Genomic DNA, 23,322 nt, shown 5'->3' with positions numbered 1-23,322 from the left:
CACCGTTCCTCACAAGCTGCGGGCCTACGGGTTATCGTCTCAGTTGTGCGACTGGATTTGTGTTTTCCTGTCGGGAAGGTCGCAGTTCGTAGTAATAGATGGCAAATCATCGAGTAAAACTGAAGTGATATCAAGTGTTCCCCAGGGAAGCGTCCTGGGACCTCTGCTGTTCCTGATCTATATAAATGACCTGGGTGACAATCTGAGCAGTTCTCTTAGGTTGTTCGCAGATGATGCTGTAATTTACCGTCTAGTAAGGTCATCCGAAGACCAGTATCAGTTGCAAAGCGATTTAGAAAAGATTGTTGTATGGTGTGGCAGGTGGCAGTTGACGCTAAATAACGAAAAGTGTGAGGTGATCCACATGAGTTCCAAAAGAAATCAGTTGGAATTCGATTACTCGATAAATAGTACAATCTCAAGGCTGTCAATTCAACTAAGTACCTGGGTGTTAAAATTACGAACAACCTCAGTTGGAAAGACCACATAGATAATATTGTGGGGAAGGCGAGCCAAAGGTTGCGTTTCATTGACAGGGCACTTAGCGGATGCAACAAGTCCACTAAGGAGACAGTTTACACTACACTCGTTCGTCCTCTGTTAGAATATTGCTGCGCGGTGTGGGATCCTTACCAGGTGGGATTGACGGAGGACATCGAAAGGGTGCAAAAAAGGGCAGCTCGTTTTGTATTATCACGTAATAGGGGAGAGAGTGTGGCAGACATGATACGTGAGTTTGGGACTAACATTGTGTGAAAAAGGTTGTATATGTAATATTTGTTAATGTATGAACATAAAACTGTCTCTGGTGATACCAAGCAATTATTTAACTATAAAGATACATGTAGCACTTTTCTTTTTAAAATGAAATAATAGAATAAGATTAAAAATTGGTTGTGTTAGTGAAAGGGTGCAGCCTATGAGAGTGTGATATAAAATCAGCTGGCTTTTCACTTGCGCTGTTCAGAGATTTTGGAGTTGCATGCTTCCACCATTATCTTGCTTCTTTTTTAAACCAATGCACAGTCTTTTACACAAAAAAATTCAGATATTGGTCCCGACCTCCCAGTCTAGCTGTTTTTATAGAACATCCGAAGTATTTCTTTCGTGGGTGGAGAAAAAATCTTCCATCCCAAAGGGTCTTGGCGTCTTTTTGTCACAATGTGCTTTCACTAGGTGGCCAAAGGAAATGATTCTGCGTTAGGGAGAGGCAGGCGGATTGCGATCTGTTCACGTGGGTTTCCCACCCACCTGCCACTGGACGGGGTAGACTGCTCCCTGCAGGAAGGGCCTTGACGGAAGGAGCTAGCTGTAAAACGACAGCTGATTTGCTGAAGCGAGTCTCTACAGATCGCCGTTTTTAGCGTACTGATGTTTTCTAGGATTGTGCACTGTTTTTTAAAGCATGAGGAGAAAGTTTTGTATGAGTGCCAGAGTGATGTCGAGCCCAAAAAATATGGTTCGCAGTGTACCTGCCATATCTGATCGGGTCAACACTTCATCCCCCCATCGGCCCCTAGAGTGACACAGCAGAGTATCTCAGCTGGTCTGTTTAATTACTTGGTTTGCCAAACATCAGCCCACACAGGCGAAACATCTACCATTACATGCACTGAAACACAACCGCTGCTGTTATTCACATAACATGAATTTAAAAAAGCTGATGTGTCCAAACATATGTCAATGATGAATTGAATGTGAAACTGAAAACCATTTCATAATAATAGTTCGATAAAAGGCTGGTATTTGCAGACAGTGATGAGTCGTTCTGGACAGAATATTGTTACTGGGTCCAAATAAAACCAGCAGTGGATTGTGATCTGTAGGTAGAATGAACTTTTGGCTTCAAATTTATTCGTGGAACCTTTCAACAGCAAAGAGAACTGTAAGAGCTTCCTTTTCAAGCTCATTGTAATTCTTCTGAACAATTGCCAGAGCTCTCGATGCGACGTGAACCATACTGTATTTGTGACAAGACAGTGCCAACTCTGTAACTGGAAGTATCTTGTTAACGTTTTAGTCAGATCGGATGTTATAATACATTTCGCGGATGTTATAATACATTTCTCTGTATGAATTTGTCAAATGCACATTGGTATTCATTATTCCAGATACATTTTGTGAAGTAATTCGCTTATGGATGCTGTATGTGGAATGCAGTAATTGAATTGGCCTAGAACATCACTTAACCGCTTGAGATCTTCAGGAGGCAAAAGTAACGCTTCTGTGTGTTGCAGTGTCAGCCTGATGCCTTTTAGTGATAGAGTGTGTTCGAAGTATTGAAACTCTTGCTGGAAAATTATACACTTTGCGCTGTCACATTTCAAACTGGCTGCTTTAAATATTCAAATACACATTTCCAATTATTATTATTATTATTATTAATGAATCCGGATCGGGAAGGAGCGCCTGGTCCCCGGCACGAATCCGCCCGTCGGACTTGTGTAGAGGTCCGGTGAATCGTCCAGCCTGTGGATGGTTTTTAGGCGGTTTTCCATCTGCCTTGGCGAATGCGGGTTGGTTCCCCTTATTCCGCCTCAGCCACACTATGTCGGCGATTGCTGCGCAAACGAGTTCTCCACGTACGCGTACACCACCATTACGCTACCACGCAAACATAGGGGCTACACTTGTCTGGTGGAGGTGGGGGGGGGGGGGAGAGGCGAACAGCACAATAACCCTGGGTTCGGTGTGGGGTGGCGGAGGGGTGAAGTGGACTGCGGTAGTCGTCGTGGGGTTATGAAACACTGCGGCTGCGGCGGGGACGGAGCCTCTCCGTCTTTTCTAGGCCCCGGTTCACATACAACATACAGCATTATTAATGAGTGAAATATGGTCACGTTGAACATTAACATACAAGTTTATACAAATTTTTGTCGGTATCTGTTATAGTACATAATAGGTTTTGTTCTCTTCCTACACGTTTTGCAAAAAAACAAAAAGAAAAAATGGTTCAAATGGCTCTGAGCACTATGGGACTTAACATCTGAGGTCATCAGTCCCCTAGAACTTAGAACTACTTAAACCTAACCAACCTAAGGACATCACACACATCCATGCTCGAGGCAGGATTCGACTCCTGTGACCGTAGCGACCGCTTGGTTCCAGACTGAAGCGCCTAGAACCGCTCGGCCACAACGGCCGGCACACGTTTTGTGTTCTTGTTCCTATGACACATATTTTTCGTGGAATTTGTCCTTGACATGTGCTTTATGATGAAACTCATTTATTACGATGCTTGTTGTTAGACATTTCTGGATCCTACATTCTCTGGTCCATCAGAACTATAGTTCTGTCTCCTTCTTTTGGTCCATGGTGTCAACCAGTTCCTGATTTGTTCCTGTGGGAGGTAGCCAGACTTGTAATCTGATGTCCTCTAGGAGATAAACCTCTTTCGCGAGTTCGTATGTAAGTCGGGATGACACTGTTTTTCCCACTTCTGGTATCCGTTTGATGAAAATTAGCTTGAATTTTTCCATTCTTTTCACATCACGCATTTCCAGTTCCTTCCATGTCATCTTTCTTCATACGTTATGACTGGTGCACTGCCGTTTTGAACGATGTCAGCGCTGTGTGTCGCCAGATCAGTTACGTTCGGAATACTGAGGCTCTGATGACTGCTGCTACTCTTCCTGAATATGCGTACCAAACGCTGTTGCTCTTCTGTTTGATGTAATTCCCAGGTATTTTATACTGTTTGCAGTGGTTCAATGTATCTCTTGGAGGTACTCAGCCACATTTCCAGAATGTTATTTGAACTTTCGGTTTACTTTTAGGCTATTTGCCTTTCTCCTAGTGTCTCGTCATTATGCGTCTTCTGCACATCCTCTCTCAGTGCTCACCCTGTCACCATGTCATCTGCATGACGGATCATATCTGCTGTTTTGAATGTTCCTCTATTACGTTCGTCACTACTCCTGCGGAGATGCTGAAAAACTTTGGATTCAAAAGAGTCTCATTGGGGAACTTCATTCGTCTGTGTAATTTTCTCTGAGACTGCAACATTGTTATTTATTTGGATGATTTTTATTTCGTTGACTCCATCCCATTTGTCGCTAGTGGGCCTCCCTCTCTGGTAATTCTTTTCAGTTTCTCTTTTATTTTTTCTATTTACAGCATCGAATCCTTTCCTGGGACCTACAAAGACGGCGTAATAGTTTTCTCTTTTGCGTCTATGTGTGTCTTCTATTAGGTCCGTTAAGTCTTTCACTCCCTGCTCCGTGCTCTAGCCTTCCATAAGCCCTAAGTACATTCCGGGATGTTTCCGCCGACTGCGCCGACCGGCCAAGTAGCCTTTTGTTGAATATTTTGGTGAGTATTTTGAGGGAAGCGTTTTCTAGTGCCACTCTTCTAAATGAATCTGGGGAAGCTATTGTCTAAACCTGCTGCATTCTTGTTTCTTCCTTCTTTCATTGCTTGTCTCAGTTCAGTTGTTAATTGTTAATTCGGAGTCGTGTGTGCTCTCCGTTGCTTCAGTTTCATATCTCTTGTCTTTTTTTGTGTTTATTCAGCATTTCAGAAATGTGCTACCAAAATTCTTCGTGTAGATTTCTCATGTCGTGGGTGAGACTTTCTTTCTCATGGATTTGGATGGGTCTGATTTCTCATCATTACTAATTTTATTACCTCCTTCTCTATGTAATCTTATGTTTTTCTTTTAATTGTAGGTTTGTATTTTCTTCTTTTTTTTCTCATATATAGCTAAGCTATCTGTTCTCTGTGTGTTTTTGTTACGTATATTCTTACATTTCCCTGTAGCAACCTCGGTCAAATTACTTTCGCGCTTGTCTTCTTTTTTATCTTTGTGCCTCTGTTCAACGCTTCTGTGAATATTTTCGGGGCTTCTCTCAGTTTGCCTTCCTTTCTTAGAATCCTCACTCTTTCGATGTTATCTTTGTTTGCTCTGTTACACAGTGTTGCATTTTTCAAACTTTTCAACACCGTTTGAGTACAAATAACAAACAGGAATGCAGCAGGATGACGTCTTCTACAACCGTCGATATTTCTAAAGTTGCACACTCTGTAATTTTTAAAGCACTAATGTCACAAGAAAGCGCAGTACAAGGGATTTTAAAACCCTAGTTTGCGTAGCATGTGCGGAAGGTTACACTCACTCACACACACACACACACACACACACACACACACATATATATATATATATATATATATATTCTAAATTCTAGCGTCACCATACAGCCAAAGACGACCGACGTCAGAAGTTATCGATAGTGAATATTAATAACCAACAGGAGAGGTAGCGAGGAAGAAAGAAGGATTCCACGCAGAATTAAAGTAGAAATTTTCAACTGTATTGATAAGTGCAGTTGCTAATTTAATGTCAACTGCTTTCTTAATAACATTACCCCAATAGGTGGAAGTACGTAGTATAATCTCCGTGTTGTTATAATTCACAGGACGACCGGTCCCAAGATAATGTTCCACAATAGCAGATTTGCTCGAATGTTGTAAGTGTGTGTGACTCTTATGCTCAGTAAATCGGCCCTCTATCGTCCTAATGGTCTGACCAATATGTGACATGCCATAACTGCAAGGAATAAGATAGACACCGGCCTTACGCAAACCCAGATCATTCTTTACGGATCCTATAAAGGGACCTAATCTTAGACTGTTGTAGAAACACACATATCACATTATAATTCCGAAAAATACGACCGATCCTGTTGGAAATGCTTGTTGAGTAAGGAAAATATGTCGCAGATTTCGGTGCCACCTTGGTATTATCGTCACTCACTCGGGACTGCGGTCGGTCGATAGCACAATACGCGTCTGATGTGTCTTTCTCTATATTCGTTCTGATGGGAGGAGACCTCAAGATGGGTAAACGCAGCTGACATACTTTCAGGGTCTGAGATGACGTGGGCTCCGTGAACCAAGGTATGAAGTACCTCTTCACGCTGAACCAGGTGGTGAGAACTACCAACCAGTAGATACGAGTCGGTGTGAGCTGGCTTCCTATAAACAGCTGGTCCAAAAGTACCTTCAAACTTCCTCCTCGCCGACTCATCAAGGAAGGGAAGACTGCGACCCTTTACGATCTCCAGTGTGAAAGGAATATACGGATGGACTGAATTCAGATGTTCTAAAAAGCCGTTTAAATTCTCACTACCATGAGGCCAAGCAACAAAGGTATCTTCTACATATCTAAAAAAAGGACGCAGGTTTCAATGCCGCTGACTCCGAATCACATTCCTGGAAGTCTTCCATAAACTAATGGACAATATTAGGTAACAACGAGCTTCCCACCTCAACTCCATCAATGTGTTCATAGTACTGGTCATGATTAAAAAGTAAGTGGAAATCAACACATGTCGAAATAGATTCGTTTAATCAACAGTAACCTAACCTCAATTACCATATTGGAATTATGGGTACAGTTCCCATGCTCGCAGAAAATAATGTTATAAGTTTGGGTCCGCCTTTTTGCCAGTGCACAATTATTGTTTTCTTTCAACGTCCAAACACGTTTCACCAAAGTTGTGGCATGTTCAGTATGATTTTTTCTTTTATTTTTTCTGAAATGCGAACATACAGATCATATTTAGCTTAGAAAATATGTTACCGGTACATCGAATTTCGTTGTTATTTGACTTACATATTTCCTTACCTTTTATTTTAGTTTTTTTTATTCCATGAGTTTAACGGAATATACATTTTAAAGATTGGACTATAAACAAAAATTCAATTCAGTTGATATCCTTACATATCTTATGTTTGTAGATGACACGATCTGCTAATTTAGACATATGGTAAATTTCGATTGGCAGTCACAGGACACAGGCAATGCAAAATAAAACGCAAAGGACATGTATAATTTAAATAACAACAAAATCGTATTTACTGTTAAAATATTACGTAATCTAAACATAATCTCTAGTGTATATTTTTGAAAAATAGAAGAAAAAAGCCCGTTGAGGATGCCACAACTGATGTGAAACATGCGTTAAAGGAAGACAATAAATATGTACTTGCAAAAGATGGGCCCATCCCTTGCTCATTACTAACCTCAATTAACCGCAATAAATGAGACAGAGGAGGGCAGTAAGGCGTATGTCTACCTTATTCCTTCCAGTTGTGGCAGGTCAGATGCTGGACGGGACCATCAAGACCGTGGAGGACCGATGTTCTGAGCACAAGCGACACACACGCTTACAACAGCCGGGCATATCTGCTATTGTAGAACATCGCCTTAGCACCGGTCATCGTGTGGAATACGGCAACACGGAGATTCTGGGATGAACTTCCAGCTACCGGGGTAGTGTTATTAGGCCTAAGGAAGCAGCTGAAGTTAAATTAGCAAGTGAGCTTGTAAATAGCGACGGTGGATTTGATTAAGTTCTGCATAGAACCCTGCCCTTCCCTTCTCAAAAAACGGAGGGACAGAGTTAATGTTACCTCACCCATTGGTCATCAGTTTCACTATAGATAACTTCTGACATCGATCACCTTTGGTTGTGTGATGGCGCTAGTGTTCACAGTATGTGTGTATATGTGTGCTTTTGTGCGTGTGTGTGTGTGTGTGTGTCTGGGCGCCCGCGCGCCTCCGCGCGCGCGCGCGGTTGTGTGTGTGTGTGTGTGTGTGTGTGTGTGTGTGTTATATGTTTCGGCGAATACTCTGCAAACCGATTGCACATCGCTTCCTCGTTGCCTTAGTGACACGAAAGTGGCAGGGAGTGCACTAGGCGGTTTTCGAAAACGTCGTCCATCTGCATTCCTGTAAGTTATTTGAACACTTTATTCGTCAGGAGAAACTCAGCTATCACTGAATTTTAGGCGTCTGCCCCTGAGACACTGGAATCATCCGGGTAGTTCACAACGTTACTTGCTTTTCCAATTAATTATTCTAAATATCGGGGCAATGAGCCTGGTGCACTGGCTATGGCTATCTCTTGTATTTATAAGGTACAAACAAAATATTTGTGACCAAGTATTTATGTGTTTCATCATCCAGAGGTACGTATTTGTAAATAGCCATTTGTCAAATCTAGTTTTGCGAACTACAGTTAAAAAAAAAAGTGTGTGTGAAATCTTATAGGACTTAACTGCTAAGGTCATCAGTCCCTAAGCTTATACACTACTTAACTTAAATTCATGCCCGAGGGAGGACTCGAACGTCCGCCGGGACCAGCCGCACAGTCCATGTCTGCGAACTACAGTCCGCCAGCTAATTTAGACATTAATTCTTCCAGTTTTAGAGCTGGAAATGAATCAGTGAATGACTGCAAATTGACAGCCGCCTTGAAATCATGCGCCATTTGGTTTTAGTACCACTACAAATGGCGTTGTTGGTTGGTTACTAGAAATTGGTTACGCGGTGCCCTTCTCTTCAAGGGCATCTAGCTATTGTTCTATTTTGACCTTTAATACAAATGGGATATTGCTCCCTTTACAGAATTTTGGCGCAGCGTTCGGCTTCAACGGCAAGTACGCTTTGCAGTTTTTAAAAATAGCTGTTGCTTCAGAAGAAACTCATACTAAATTTTTACAACAGGCTTTTTAACTCTTCACTAGTAACGTCAGTGTGAATCTGATTCGTCGCTTCATGGACTGTGAAGCCTAGTTTACTGAATAAATCGAGATCGACTAACTTCGCTACCTTTCATGAGTGTACTACTATAATGCTAGCCTGTTTTGTAAAATATTTGCTGCTCTTTCACTGGTATTTGCTGGCTGCTGTAGCTGAACAGTACCCTCGTGTCTACAACGTGACTTTACAATGAAATGAACACCCCTAGCTGCTTATAGGGGTTGACATACGTCAACGGGGACAGATGAAAATGTGTGCCCCGACCGGGACTCGAACCGGGGATCTCCTGCTTACATGGCAGACGCTCTATCCATCTGAGCCACCGAGGACACAGAGGAGAGCGCGACTGCAGGGAGTTATCTCTGACATGCCTCCCGCGAAACCCACACTCTCAACGTATTGTCCCGCACTATATTCGTAGTGCCCCCGCCCATTATACTCATTACTCGCGGCGCGTTTCCGATTCCCGTAACAGTTCGGGCACTGTTAGTGCATTCGCAGAAAAGAAGAAGATGGTCAAGTGGCCGGTGAGCCTTAACTATATTTATACTAAGATGGTATCTGTTCTTTCGGACACGTCCGAAAGAACAGATACCATCTTAGTATAAATACAACGTGACTGTCAATTATACATTGACGAGAAAAAAATTGCATCACCAAGAAGCAGATGTGCGACATAAACGGAAGTTCGTAGGCATTTTTCTACATCCAAAATATGTCTATTCAAATTACTCACCAGGCGCATAAGAGTGGCGCTGGTAGCTCCACTGTGAGGCTGCAAAGCAAGGTTGCTGTAACGGTCGTGAGCGTTAGTTACCCCTGAGATTGGACGTGGTGAGTTGATATTAGTCAGGAATGCTTTTAAGGCGAGAAAGACGCCGTTGTCAACACCCCACTAGGTTTAAAAGAGGTCGTGTAATAGTACTCCGGGAAGCTGGATGGTCCTTCTGCGATACTGCAGAAAGGCTTGACAGGAATGAATACTGGCAGCGATGGTCACGGGAATCTACGTTAGCAAGAAGATCGGGCTTCGGACGGTCACGTGGCACTACGGAGAGAGGAGGCCACCGTGATCAGCGAGTAGCTCTGGCGCGTCCTGTTGCATTTGCAGCAGCAGTTTGAGCAGCAGTTGACACCACAGTGACACAACGAACTGTTAAAAATCGGTTACTTCAAGGGGAAGCTCCGAACCAGACGCTCTGTGTCGTGCCTTTTATTGATCCCAAACCGCCCCATTTGCGACTTCGGTGGTGTCAAGGTTGCTTGGTTGATTCAGGTGATGTAACCAGTGGTGTCAAACGAGAGTTCATTGGAGGCGGGATGGAGGTCTGTTGTGTTTTCTGATGTAAGCTGGTTCTGACTCGGTGTCAGTGATGGCAGCGTGTTGATTATAAGGAGGCCAATTGAGGCCCTGCAACCAACTTGTCTGCATTCTAGACACACTGACCTACACCTGGAGTTATGGTCTGGGATGCGATTTCGTATGACAGCAGGAGCACTCTCGTGGTTATCCCAAGCACCTTCACTGTAAATTTGACCGTCAGACTGGTGATTCGACCCGTTGTGCTGCCATTCATGAACAGCACTTGAGGGAGTGCTTTCCAACATGATAACGCTCGCCCACATACCACTGTTGTAACCCAATATGCCCTATAGAGTGTCAACATGTTGCTTTGGCCTGCTCGATAACCAGACTGTCTCCAATCGAGCACATACGGCACATTATCTGATGACAGCTCCAGCGCCATCCACAAACAGCATTAACCGTCCCTGTATTGACCGACTAAATGCAGCAGACATGGAAGTCCTTGCCCCAAATGACATCCGGCACCTGTGCGACACAATGCTTGCAAGTTTGCATGGTTGTATTCAACATTCTGGTTGTTACATCGGATATTAACGTACCAGCATTTCACATGAGCAATGGTTTTTCTCCTCTGATCTTACAAAGTTAACCACTTAAATATGTTATCTAGGCATATGTATTCCTGAAATTTCATTACTCTACATTTTTCGGTGTTGCGATTTTTTTTTCTGCCAATGTATGTACCTGTCATGTCAACACCTGAGGTCTTTTTTCTGTCATTAGTGAGGTGGTTCTTCCCTTTCTACCCGCGACAGTCGTTTGATACAGTACGGCAGTCCAGCATATGTCTACCTTCAAGTTTCTTCCTTACTTGTAAAAACTGTTATCGTGTTTGTGAATTTCTGTGACTTCCCTGAACGAAAGGGCATGGTACGTCCTTCATGTCAGCGAATTTTGTTACATGGTTAGTGTCACTCTTCGCGTGCTCTGCCACGATTGATTCCTTATCGTCCGCCAACCTGTTGTACTGTTTGTGTCCAGTGATGTTGTGATGGATCGTCCAGTCATTCCCGCATAGACTTTTCCACGTGTGTAGGGTATGCGATACGTTCGCGACGTTACGGTTTGGTCCGTTTTTCCTTCACAGATCGGAGACGTACTCTGATCTCGGTCGGTTTGGAAATATTCTTTACGTCGTGTTTGAGTAATATACGTCCGATTCGGTCCGCTACACTGAGGATGTATGATAGAAAGCGCTTACCCGACATTTCTTCTTCCCACGTGTCACTTCGCCGCTTGTTAGCATTCATGACACCTCTTATGTGATTGGTGAGTATCTGGTGAGTATCAATTGCCTCCACGTGTTGCATCTCGCGTTCGAGGTGCAGTGACTGCTATACACACATCAAAAAAAGTTTTGCATTACCTCGGTTCCGCGAGTTCCGGGACCTTTACAGAAAACTGGAGTAGAGATTAACAAAACATCATTTCTGCCATTTTTATTGCTCATGAAAACCTTACATTGCGTGTTGTCCCACCATGCAGCGAGACCTTCAGAGGTAGTGATCGAGATTGCTGTACACACACGTAGCGATAATGCCCAGTAGCACGACCTCTTGCATTGATGCATGCCTGTATTCGTCGTGGCATACTATCCACAACTTAATCAAGGCACTGTTGGTCCAGATTGTCCCAGATTTCAACGGCGATTCCGTGTAGATCTCTCAGAGTGGATGGTGGGTCACGTCGTCCTTTCCAATCTATCTTAGGCATTTTCGATAGGGTTCATGTCTGGAGAACATGCTGGCCACTCTAGTCTACCGATGTCGTTACCTGAGGCAGTCATTCACGACATGTTCACGATGGTGACGCGAATTGTCGTCCATGAAGACTAATGCCGCACCAATAAGCTGCCGATACGGTTGCACTATCGGTCGGAGGATGGCATTCACGTATCGTACAGCCGTTACGGCGCGTTCCATGACCACCAACGGCGTACGTGAGGCCCCACATAATGTCAACCCGAAGCAGCAGTGAACCTCCAACTTGCTGCACTCGCTGGACAGTGTGTCTGAGGCGTTCAGCCTGACTGGGTTGCCTCCAAACACGACGATTGCATGGTTGAAGGCATATGCGACACTCATCGACGGAGAGAACGTGATGCGAATCGTGAGTGGTCCATTCGATATGTTGTTGAGCCCATCTGTACCGCACTGCACGGTGTCGTGGTTGCAAAGATGGACCTCGCCATGGACGTCGGGAGTGAAGTTGCGCATCATGCAGCCTATTGCGCACAGTTTGAGACGTAACACGATGTCCTGTAGCTGCACGAAAAGCATTATTCAACGTGGTGGCGTTGCTGTCAGGGTTCCTCCGAGCCATAATCCGCAGGTAGCGGTCGTCCACTGCAGTATTAGCCCTTGGGCGGCCTGAGCGAGGCATGTCATCGACAGTTCCTGGCTCTCTGTATCCCCTTCATGTCCTAATAACATCGCTTTGGCTCACTCTGAGACGCCTGGACACTTACCTTGTTGAGAACCCTTCCTGGCAAAAAGTAACAATGTGGACGCGATCGAACGGCGGTATTGATCGTCTAAGCACTGTTGAACTATAGACAACACGAGCCGTGTACCTCGTTCCTGGTGGAATGACTGGAACTGAACAGCTGCCGGACCCCCTCCGTCTAATAGGTGCTGCTCATGCGCGATTATTTACATCTTTGAGTGGGTTTAGTGACATCTCTGAACAGCCAAAGGGACTGTGTCTGTGATGGAATATCCATTGTCAACGTCTATCTTCAGGAGTTCTGAGAACTGGGGTGATGCAAAACTTTTGATGTGTGCATTTGTCTTTCACACGTTAAGAGCCTCTTAATCATGTCTCTTTCGTGGCTCGGGTGGTATTTGACACTTCGTAGGGGTATGAGTCCGTGTGAGTCGGTTTTCAGTACACACTGTGGACCATGTTCTCACCATTGTTGTAACCAGCACATCTGGAAAGGGTAGACGGTGATCTCTTTCTACCTCGATGATAAACTTAGTGTTGTCTTGGAGACTGTTTAATGACTTAAGAGGTCACCGAGATGAAGATGTCGTCGACGTATTTGGACCTGTGCCAAACCTTAGATTTGGCTCGGGTGGTATTTGACACTTCGTAGGGGTATGAGTCCGTGTGAGTCGGTTTTCAGTACACACTGTGGACCATGTTCTCACCATTGTTGTAACCAGCACATCTGGAAAGGGTAGACGGTGATCTCTTTCTACCTCCATGATAAACTTAGTGTTGACTTGGAGACTGTTTAATGACTTAAGAGGTCACCGAGATGAAGATGTCGTCGACGTATTTGGACCTGTGCCAAACCTTAGATTTACAAGGTGCCAAGTGCAGCGCCTGTCTTTCGAAATAGTACAAGAAGAAATTGACAAATGCTGGACTAATTCGGCTACCTGTGGCAACTCCTCACAGCTGCTCGGAAACAACGCCATCCCACGTATGTGAGTTAGTAACTTCTATCGCCTTTTACACATTACAATAATAGAAATTCCTCTGTGGAATAGGAATTGTAGAGAAGAAATTTTTTCATTTTGTTTCAGATTTAACTTTCGTATGTGTCAGACAATTTATATCAGGGCGTAAGTGATCAAAAATTTTAATTGTGGTATTGTAAACCTCTTTTTCTGCCGAAGACAATCTTAATAAGGCATAGTGAACGTTATTTTTTCATCTGGTGTTATTGTTACGTACATTATTATTCCGCTTGAACAGCAATTGATTATTTACAACAAACGTCATCAAGGAATAAACATACTATGAAACAGTAATTAGAATACGCAACTCCTTCAACGGATGTCTGTCTACGAGGTTATTGTGGGTGGGCAGAACATACTGTTCTTACGGTACGTTTTTGAGCAATGAAGACATTCTTTCTTAAAGATGAGTTACCCTAGGTCATTATTCCATATGACATAACTGAATGAAAAACTGTCTCTCCTCAGCACCTGCAATGATTCTAAACACAAATGTGCCTGAAATAAGTCGATTCAGGAGATGCCAAACGTGCTTTTCCCAGTTTAAATTCTGATCAATATGGAGACCTAACAATTTTGAAGTTTACACTCTATGTATTATTTCCTCACCGTGTGTTACAAATATCATTCGTGTAGTAAGCTTAGATGTGGAGAACTGAATATGTTGTATCTTTTTTTTAAACTGAGGGTTAGACCGTGCGCAGAAAACCAGTCAGTGACACTTTTAAGAACATTGTTTAACATTTCTTCTGTTTCTTTATGTGTGGTAGGGTTGATTACAGTATTAGGGTCATAAAAAAAAAGACGAACTGATTCTGCTTGGTGTATGTTAGACAGAAGATCGTTTAAATATGTGAGGAACACTAGTGGGTTGGGAACACCATACGGGATTTCTCTCTGTGAGGATAATGTCCCCATACTATATTTGTTAAATTACTAAGCACCAATTTCTGAATTGTTTTGGTTAGATATGACATTATTAACTGGTTGGGTGTACCGTAAATGCATTAAATTTCAATTTATCAAGGAGAATACTGTGATTCAGACAAATGGTTTAGGCAAATCCTTTAGACAGGTCGCAGAAAATACCAACCGGCAATATTTTATTATTTAATGCTTGTAAAAGTTGGTGAGTGAACATGTAAATGGCATTCTCAGTAGAGTAACTCTTGTGAAATTCGAATTGTGATTTGCTGAGAATATTGTTGTTACTGGAACGATATTCTCCACAGAGACACTTAGTGGTACTCTGTCAGACAAAAAAGAAACATCAGAGCTGACCAAAATGTCGTGTTATTCGTAGTATTAGTTTATTCAATTTCTCAATTAAATATCTGGATCTTTTTATATGTGTGTTGGTCTTTCCCACTTGCTACTGAAGCAGAGATGCTAAGTGTTTTGCTAGTTTGAGTCGATGAGCCAGCAGCACTTACAACTGTTAATAGTAATGTATACAGCTGAGGTGGTAGGGCTTCTGTGCTGCGTAGGTGTCTTTGTACGTTCGCTGAAAGAGAAGCCGCCTTGATTAAACGAAGATTGTGAGCAGAACATACATCACCGGCTAGGCCCGTCATCGTAATGAAAGCTAAGCGCGGATCCGACGCAGCGGATCACACGCAATATTAATCGGTTAATCGAGAGATGTGAGACAAGACCACCTTGTTGGATCACAGACTTGACACTGCGGACTTCCCCACAGCCAGTGTGCGGTCATCCCACTCGCCTGGGAGCAAAACATCCGGGGAATAACCTGCCAGGACTCGACGAGCGGGTGTAATGCGGCGCTCTCGCAGACATTCGACGTGGTTGCGCGGCCTTGGTGGTTTCTTCCACGTGTCGTCTGTGGAATGCTATGCATTACCCCGCATGTTATAAATTAACGTCCATACCATTTTTGACATCTCTATGGTGTCTGTTATTGATTTATCGACACCATTAGTCTCTATTATGTTGGTATTTGGTGAACGATCCCGCCTCGAATAGTCCATCTTTAGTGCTAGAAACTTGTTTCTCGGAAGCTTGTTTACTACCCATATTTCTGTTCCGTACATAGTGGTGTTTTCAGCAAATGAACGACGTGACATGTTTGGTCTTTTTGTTATTTTATTCCAAAGGAACGAGTTCAGTTAACGTAGGGCCCTCTTGCCCTGCGTTATGATATTGTTTATGTATTCTTCACTTTTTCTGTTTGATGATATCATACCAGCCAGATGCTTAAGACTTACAACTCCTGGTCTTACCGGCTCCAACCTCCTAATCCCACAAGGTATTGTCGCCAACGTTCTGATATTCGGTTTTTGTCAGCTAATTACTCTTTTAACTTCCGAAGCAACGACTTATCATCATCATCATCATCATCCTGATCTCCTGCTACGATGAACTCGTCATCAGCGAAGAGATGTGTACAAGATTTCGTCGTACATGGTAACTCCTATGCGTTCACATTTTCCTCCTCCAATCATTAGGCGGTTCCTCCACACAGTTTTTAAGTAGCATCCGCGCTACAGCATAGCCACGGCGTAGCCCTTTTGCAACAGGAAATTCCGGTGACGCTGAGTTTCCTACTTTGACAACACTCACACAATGCGTACAGAACTGTTTATCAGCTTTCATGTAAGTAGTTGAAACTCCACTGTTCCTCATACTTGTCCACGTGTTGTTTTCTGGCACCGCATCATAAGCCTTCCGCAAATACAAAAAGACTAAATGGTTCTCTGTCCATTTGGCAGTTCTCTACTCTATTAGATTCCGCAATGTGAACATTCCAACAATACATGAACCATTCTGTGCTTCAGGTATTACAGCATCCATCTCTAATCTTTCTTTTAAGATTCTCCCGTATAATCGTGCTTGTGATGTCATCACTCTTAAGTCTGTACTCCGATTATTTCCAAAGTCTTGTTTATACTCCTTCTTATAGACTGAAGAAATAACGTACTTTTTCGATTCATTGGGTATCTGGTCCCCTTCCGAACTCAATAGCTGGGCCAAGATATCATAAAAAATCGTAGGAGCTGCCTTTATTAATTCTGTGTTTATTCCACCCGGACACGATCATTTCTCAGTTCATACGCTTCATAACTATAAACATTTGTCAAGGTTATCTGTCGTGTACATGATTATCGTTATTGGTTTTCTTCTGTCAAATTTGACATACGTTATATAAACAGATTTCTATTCTCCGTGAACAACGTTTGGTAATACTTTACGCACTTCTCCATGCTTATTAGAGCAGAACCATCACTATCCTTATTTTCAAATCGCATCGACCTCAGTACCTTCCGCGCTCTAGTACTTCTCCCCCTTTCTGCCACGCCTCATTTTCAGCTTTAGTAACGACCTTATGTGTTTCTTTCCGTTTAATTCTAATGTTTTACGATCTTCATCAAGCTGAATGCTAAGCCATTTATTGTACGCCACCTTCTTCATCTTCACCAATTCATCTCCTTCCTCATTTCGTCATGCATTCCTCCACTTTTTCCCAATTTTGTTTTTACCTCCAGAGCTTCAAAGGTTGCCATTGCTTTAACTCATTCATTCTTATTCTCTGCAGTATCATCTTTGATATGTGATGCCTTGGCTACCATGAGATGCTTTAAATTAGGATAATGGGCGTAAGTGAATATTGCAAGCTTTAGGTATTTTCAAATGTTCCCAGTATTCATATACACTACTGGCCATTAAAATTGCTACACTAAGAAGAAATGAAGATGATAAACCGGTATTCATTGGACAAATATATTATACTAGAACTGACATGTGATTACATTTTCACGCAATTTGGGTGCAGAGATCCTGAGAAATCAGTACCCAGAACAACCACCTCTGGCCGTAATAACGGCCTTGATACGCCTGGGCATTGAGTCAAACAGAGCTTGGATGGCGTGTACAAGTACAGCTGCCCATGCAGCTTTAACACTATACCACAGTTCATCAAGAGTAGTGACTGGCGTATTGTGACGAGCCAGTTGCTCGGCCGCCATTGACCAGGCGTTTTCAATTGGTGAGAGATCTGGAGAATGTGCTGACCAGGGCAGCAGTCCAACATTTTCTGTATCCAGAAAGGCCTGTATATGACCTGCAACATGCGGTCGTGCATTATCCTGCTGAAATGTAAAGTTTCGCAGGGATCGAATAAATGGTAGAGCCACAGGTCGTAACACATTTGAAAGGTAACGTCCACTGTTCAAAGTGCCGTCAATGCGAACAAGAGGTGAGCGAGACGTGTAACCAATGGCACCCCATACCATCACGCCGGGTGATACGCCATAATGGCGATGACGAATACACGCTTCCAATATGCGTTCACCGCGATGTCGCCAAGAACGGATGCGACCATCACGAGGCTGTAAGCAGAACCTAGATTCATCGGAAAAAATGACGTTTTGCCATTCGTGCACCCAGGTTCGTCGTTGAGTACACCATCGCAGGCGCTTCTGTCTGTGATGCAGCGTCAAGGGTAACTGCAGCCATGGTCTCCGAGCTGATAGTCCATGCTGCTGCAAACATCGTCGAACTGTTCGTGCAGGTGGTTGTTGTCTTGCAAACGTCCCCATCTGTTGACTCAGGGATTGAGACGTGGCTGCACGATCCGTTACAGCCATGCGGACAAGATGCCTGTAATCTCGAATGCTAGTGATACGAGGCCGTTGGGATCCAGCACGGCGTTCCGTATTACCCTCCTGGACCCACCGATTCAATATTCTGCTAACAGTCATTGGATCTCGACCAACGCGAGCAGCAATGTCGCGATACGATAAACTGCAATCGCGATAGGCTACAATCCGACCTATATCAAAGTCGTAAACGTGATGGTATGCATTTCTCCTCCTTACATGAGGCATCACAACAACGTTTCACCAGGCAACGCCGGTCAACTGCTGTTTGTGTATGAGAAATCGGTTGGAAACTTTCCTCATGTCAGCACGTTATAGGTGTCACCACCGGCGCCAAACTTATGTGACTGCTCTGAAAAGCTAATCATTTGCATATCACAGCATCTTCTTCCTGTCGGTTAAATTTCGCGTCTGTAGCACGTTATCTTCGTGGTGTAGCAATTTTAATGGCCAGTAGTATAATCGAGGCGATCAAAAATTTTCAATTCGAAAGCCATACAGTCCAGAATAGGTGTGGCAATCAGACAAAACTGCCGTAGGCATTAAGGAAATCATACCACCAACGCACCAGATTGAAGATATTCCTATGGTAACACAGGTGTTCTCCGTGTCGTGTTGCATGAGGAAGACCCTACCTGCCTGCTGTACATCCTCGTCCGACAGGAATCGTCGTCCCTTCAAAGCCTTTTTTAGGGGGCCAAAGGCGCGATAATCGCACGGGTAGAGATCAGGGCTATATGGAGGGTGCTCTAGAGTTTCCCACTCGAGTTCGTCTAACTTCTGCATTAAGACATTTACTTAAGGGGACGTGCATTATCATGAAGCAGCAGCAGCCATTATCGCCTTAAATGCACACCTTAATTTCTACAGCGTTGGGCAGCACCGTTCCCCAGTGATGGAGGCACCAGGTTACTTGAAGTCAGTAACCCTTGGGCCCCTGTAATCAAAAAACAGGATGAGCGTCACCTTTCCAGCAGGCGGCTGGCTCTTGAATTCTTGGGTCAAGGGGACGATGTACATGACACCACTGCAACCGCTTGTTGTTGTCCGTAATGGATAAGGCTAATCTCTCAGATCGAACGGCATTTTGTGTCGAGTCGTAACTTGGACGGAACCTGGTGCACCATAAAACAGCGGTGTTTTTGACCCCATACACATCCTTCATACTCCGACGGAGGTCTAATGGTGCTTGTGTTTCGGATGCCAAGAAAAGAATAATAGCACGTTGATCCCGTCTGGACGCATTTGATAATAACGTTGCCATAGTTCACGTTTCTGTATTTACCGCACGCACGTCGAAAAGACATGGCCGCCACACTAATCCTTTTCCTACTTGTCAGTGGTTACATACCGGCATCGGAGTCGCAGTACTTTGCCTGTACGCTGAAGCAACGCCCAAGAACGGAAGCTTTTTGATCGTCCCTTATATATGGGAGACACAGAGGACCGTGGGAATTTGTAGATGCGTACACGCCTCATGGAAAAAAGGTAATATTAAATTGTACAGAACAAACCAGCTACAGGTAAAGTAATAAAAGAATGGAAAAATTACACGAATACTTGGCAGACAGAGATGAACGTGCTCAGTAAACGCAGAGATATGAATCAGCAACCACAAGGCTGTTATAGTGTTACTGCTCACTGGTCTTGAATGATAAGTTAATGAAAGTGGAAAGATATATACATTTAACATGTGAAACAGGAAAATGAGAAGAAACCATGTGACCAGTCAGTATCAAACAATCGCCACTTGAGAGGAAACTGTCGAGGATCTCTGGCAGAATATCAGACGTTTTGTTGGCCATGTGCAAGTATATTTTGGCCATGGATGATAGTAGGGGGTGAGGGGAACTCAGCATGTTTCAACAACAAAATTAGGAATTTACTGCAAAAGCTGAGGGATTAAAATTGTATGCCCAACAAAACAGAATAAGGACTTTACAAATTTAAAAATTCGTATAAATTTATTGAAAGAAGATATAGAGCTTGGTTTAGCGTCATTTTGTAGGGAAACACATCAAGTTTTTTCCTTAAACTATAGATATTGTAAGTGGTTTCCGTTGGTTATCCTGCCACATCCCATCGGAAGTCAATTTCTTCCCAAACCCGCTGTAACATTGCAGGTGTAACTTGCTCAGTGGCGGCGTAAATTCTTGCTCTAAGTTCAGGTAGAGAAGTCAGCACAGGAGGTACAAACACGATACCCTTGATGAATTCCCATTTTAAAAAAATCGAGTGGTGTCATGTATTGGAAACGTGGGGGCCATGCAATTGGCGCATTACGGCCAATCCACTGACCTGGAAAGCGGTCACTGAGAAAATTCCTGACGTCGGTCAGGTGGTGGGGTGGTGCACCATCTTGCGTGGCCATCCTCATCGATCTGTGATATCAAAAATTGCTGTAACATATCCAGGTACACTGCCGTTGATCGTTCTCTCACGGAAAAAAAGGGGCCGTACACTTTGTTCTTGCTCAGTGCACAAAAAACGTTCACTTTACGGCTATCACGGACATGTTGCAATGTTTGATGTGGATTTTCACTGCCCCAAATTCTACAGTTATGTGTGTTAACGTTTCCACTTATGTGAAGTTGACTCCCCAAAAAAGATGATTTTCTCCAAGAAATGTTCATTCTCATGTAATAGATTTAACATATCCGCACAGAAGTTCTTGCAAGCAATTTTATCAGTGTCTTTTATCGCTTGTACGATTGTCAATCTGTACAGTTTCAAATGCAAACGGTTTCTCAACACACGCCAAACAGTCGTATATGGGATTTGCAGTACACGAGATGCACGCCGGGTCGATTTCGCAGGGCTGTTGACAAAACCAATCAAAAACTAAAAAATAAAAAGTCAATAGGCTTAGATGAAGTACCAATGTTTGTACTGAAACAATGCATAGGTATTATACAAGGCCCCTTAACAAATATAATAAATGAATCCTTCACATCAGGGACATTTCCAGAGCATTTAAAACAGGCAAGAGTTGTACCTTTGCTTAAGGAAGGTAATGCAGAAGACATACAAAATTACCGGCCCATTTTCCTGCTGTCAGCATTCTCAAAAATACTAGAAGCAATTATGAAAGACAATTTAATGAATTACCTGAATAAATACAATCATTTAAGCGAATTACAGTTCGGTTTCCGAAGTGGCAAAAATACAGAGTCAGCCATATTAGAATTCACAAAAGTTGTACTTGATGTTCTTGATAAAGATGAGTGTGTCACAGGCATATTTTTGGATCTTTCTAAGGCGTTTGATACAGTCGACCACAAGATTCTATTAAATAAATTAGAAGCATTAGGAATAAGAGAGGGGTAGCTGACGACTGGTTTCGATCATACCTAACAGATAGGATGCAAAGAGTAGAGATAACATACTTGAAGTAGATCTAAGCTATTAATAAAACACTTATCAGAACCAAAATACATTAATATAGGGGTTCCGCAAGGTAGCATATTAGGACCAATACTGTTCCTGATATACATCAATGACTTTCCCAGTAGTGTTACTCATGGTGAAAAAATCCTCTTTGCTGATGACAGCAATATTATAGTCACTGAGAAAACAAGAGAACTCCTTGCCAAGAAAGCAAATGAAACTCTCAAGGAATTTTATGATTGGTCAATAAGTAATAAAGTGACATTAAACATAAAGAGAACTAATGCCATGAATTTCAGTTTGAAGAGGAAAAATGACAATGTTAAATTAAATGTAGATGGCACCTCTACAGACTGTGTAACAAATGCAAAATTTCTAGGAATGAATATTGAGTCTCAGTTGAAGTAGTGTGAACACACATAGGTACTTGCAAACAGAATGTCATCAGCATGTTATGCCCTTAGAATCCTATCAGTCTGTAACAATGCAGTGTCTTTTGGTAACATATTATTCATATGTACATTCAATTCATAGCTATGGAATTCTTTTTTGGGGAACAAATGCACAAAATATAAACACAATTTCCAAAATCCAGGAAAGACCCATAAGAATAACAACCAAAAATACTAGTCGAGCTCATTGTAAAGATCTGTTCAGAACACTGGGGATGTTAACTGCTCCATGAGAATACATTTACCAGTCAGTTGTACACATCAAAAATAACATTAGTAATTACTGCACAAACAGCTCTGTCCATGACCGTGCAACAAGAGATAGACTCAACTTACAGTTACCAATAAAAAATAACCATAAAACTCAAAACAGCATTTTCTACCAAGGAATAAAACTGTACAATAAATTACCAAAAGAGATTAAAGAAATTGCAAAAATACACTTATTTAAAAAGGCACCTAAAAAGTACCTATTATGCAATACATTTTATACATTGAAGGATTACTTAGATAAAACAGAGTAGGGGTTTGATAAAAAATAAATACAAATAAATAATAATAATAATAATATTGATTATAAAATATGCAATATTCCACATAGCACCTTCACTTTATGTTTTTTCCATTATTTTTTTCCTTTCTAGAAATACTTACCCCCAAGCTATGCATAGCACAATACTAGCACCTCTTCCTCTTTCTGATATCAACATCTCACTCATTATGGAGGGATGCTGACTCAGTTTATCAGGATAGCAAATGGGAAGTTGTGGTACAGAAAATGGCCCAGAGATCACCAGTGTGTGTGTGTATGTGTGTGTGTGTAGTGAGTGAAGTGTTATGAAACAATGTGTGTATAGTGTGTGCAGTGACTGATAGTGAGATATGAGTGAACAATGTGGCATTACATTATTTAATAAGTTATTTGTAAAAAAAGTATTGTATACCAGGAGTAAATCTAATGATCGTCTCTAACTAGGAGTCTGTAAACATATGTGTATAAGAATTAGCTTATTTTAAATTGATCTAAATTTGTAAATACTTTGAGATGTCCTATATTCTTGTAAAAAGAGATCTAAGGGATGAATAAAGCTACTATTACAACTACTACTGAAACATTGTCTCACTCGCTCAACGACGTCGTCAGATGTGCCTGGACGTTCAAATGGCTCTGAGCACTATGGGACTCAACTGCTGAGGTCATTAGTCCCCTAGAACTTAGAACTAGTTAAACCTAACTAACCTAAGGACATCACACACATCCACGCCCTAGGCAGGATTCGAACCTGCGACCGCAGCGGTCTCGCGGTTCCAGACTGCAGCGCCAGAACCGCGCGGCCACTTCGGCCGGCTGTGCCTGGACGACCTGATGATTTCCCATGTCTTACCGAGCACCCTGTTTCTACAAAACATTTACGCCACTCATAGGCTGTAGGCCTACTAGGAGGATCTACAGAAATTACGCTGAACAGTTGTCACCGACTTCGAT

Source organism: Schistocerca cancellata, chromosome 9 (assembly GCF_023864275.1).
Source record: "Schistocerca cancellata isolate TAMUIC-IGC-003103 chromosome 9, iqSchCanc2.1, whole genome shotgun sequence".
NCBI classification, from domain to species: Eukaryota; Metazoa; Arthropoda; class Insecta; order Orthoptera; family Acrididae; genus Schistocerca; species Schistocerca cancellata.
This window is presented reverse-complemented; position numbering follows the sequence as displayed.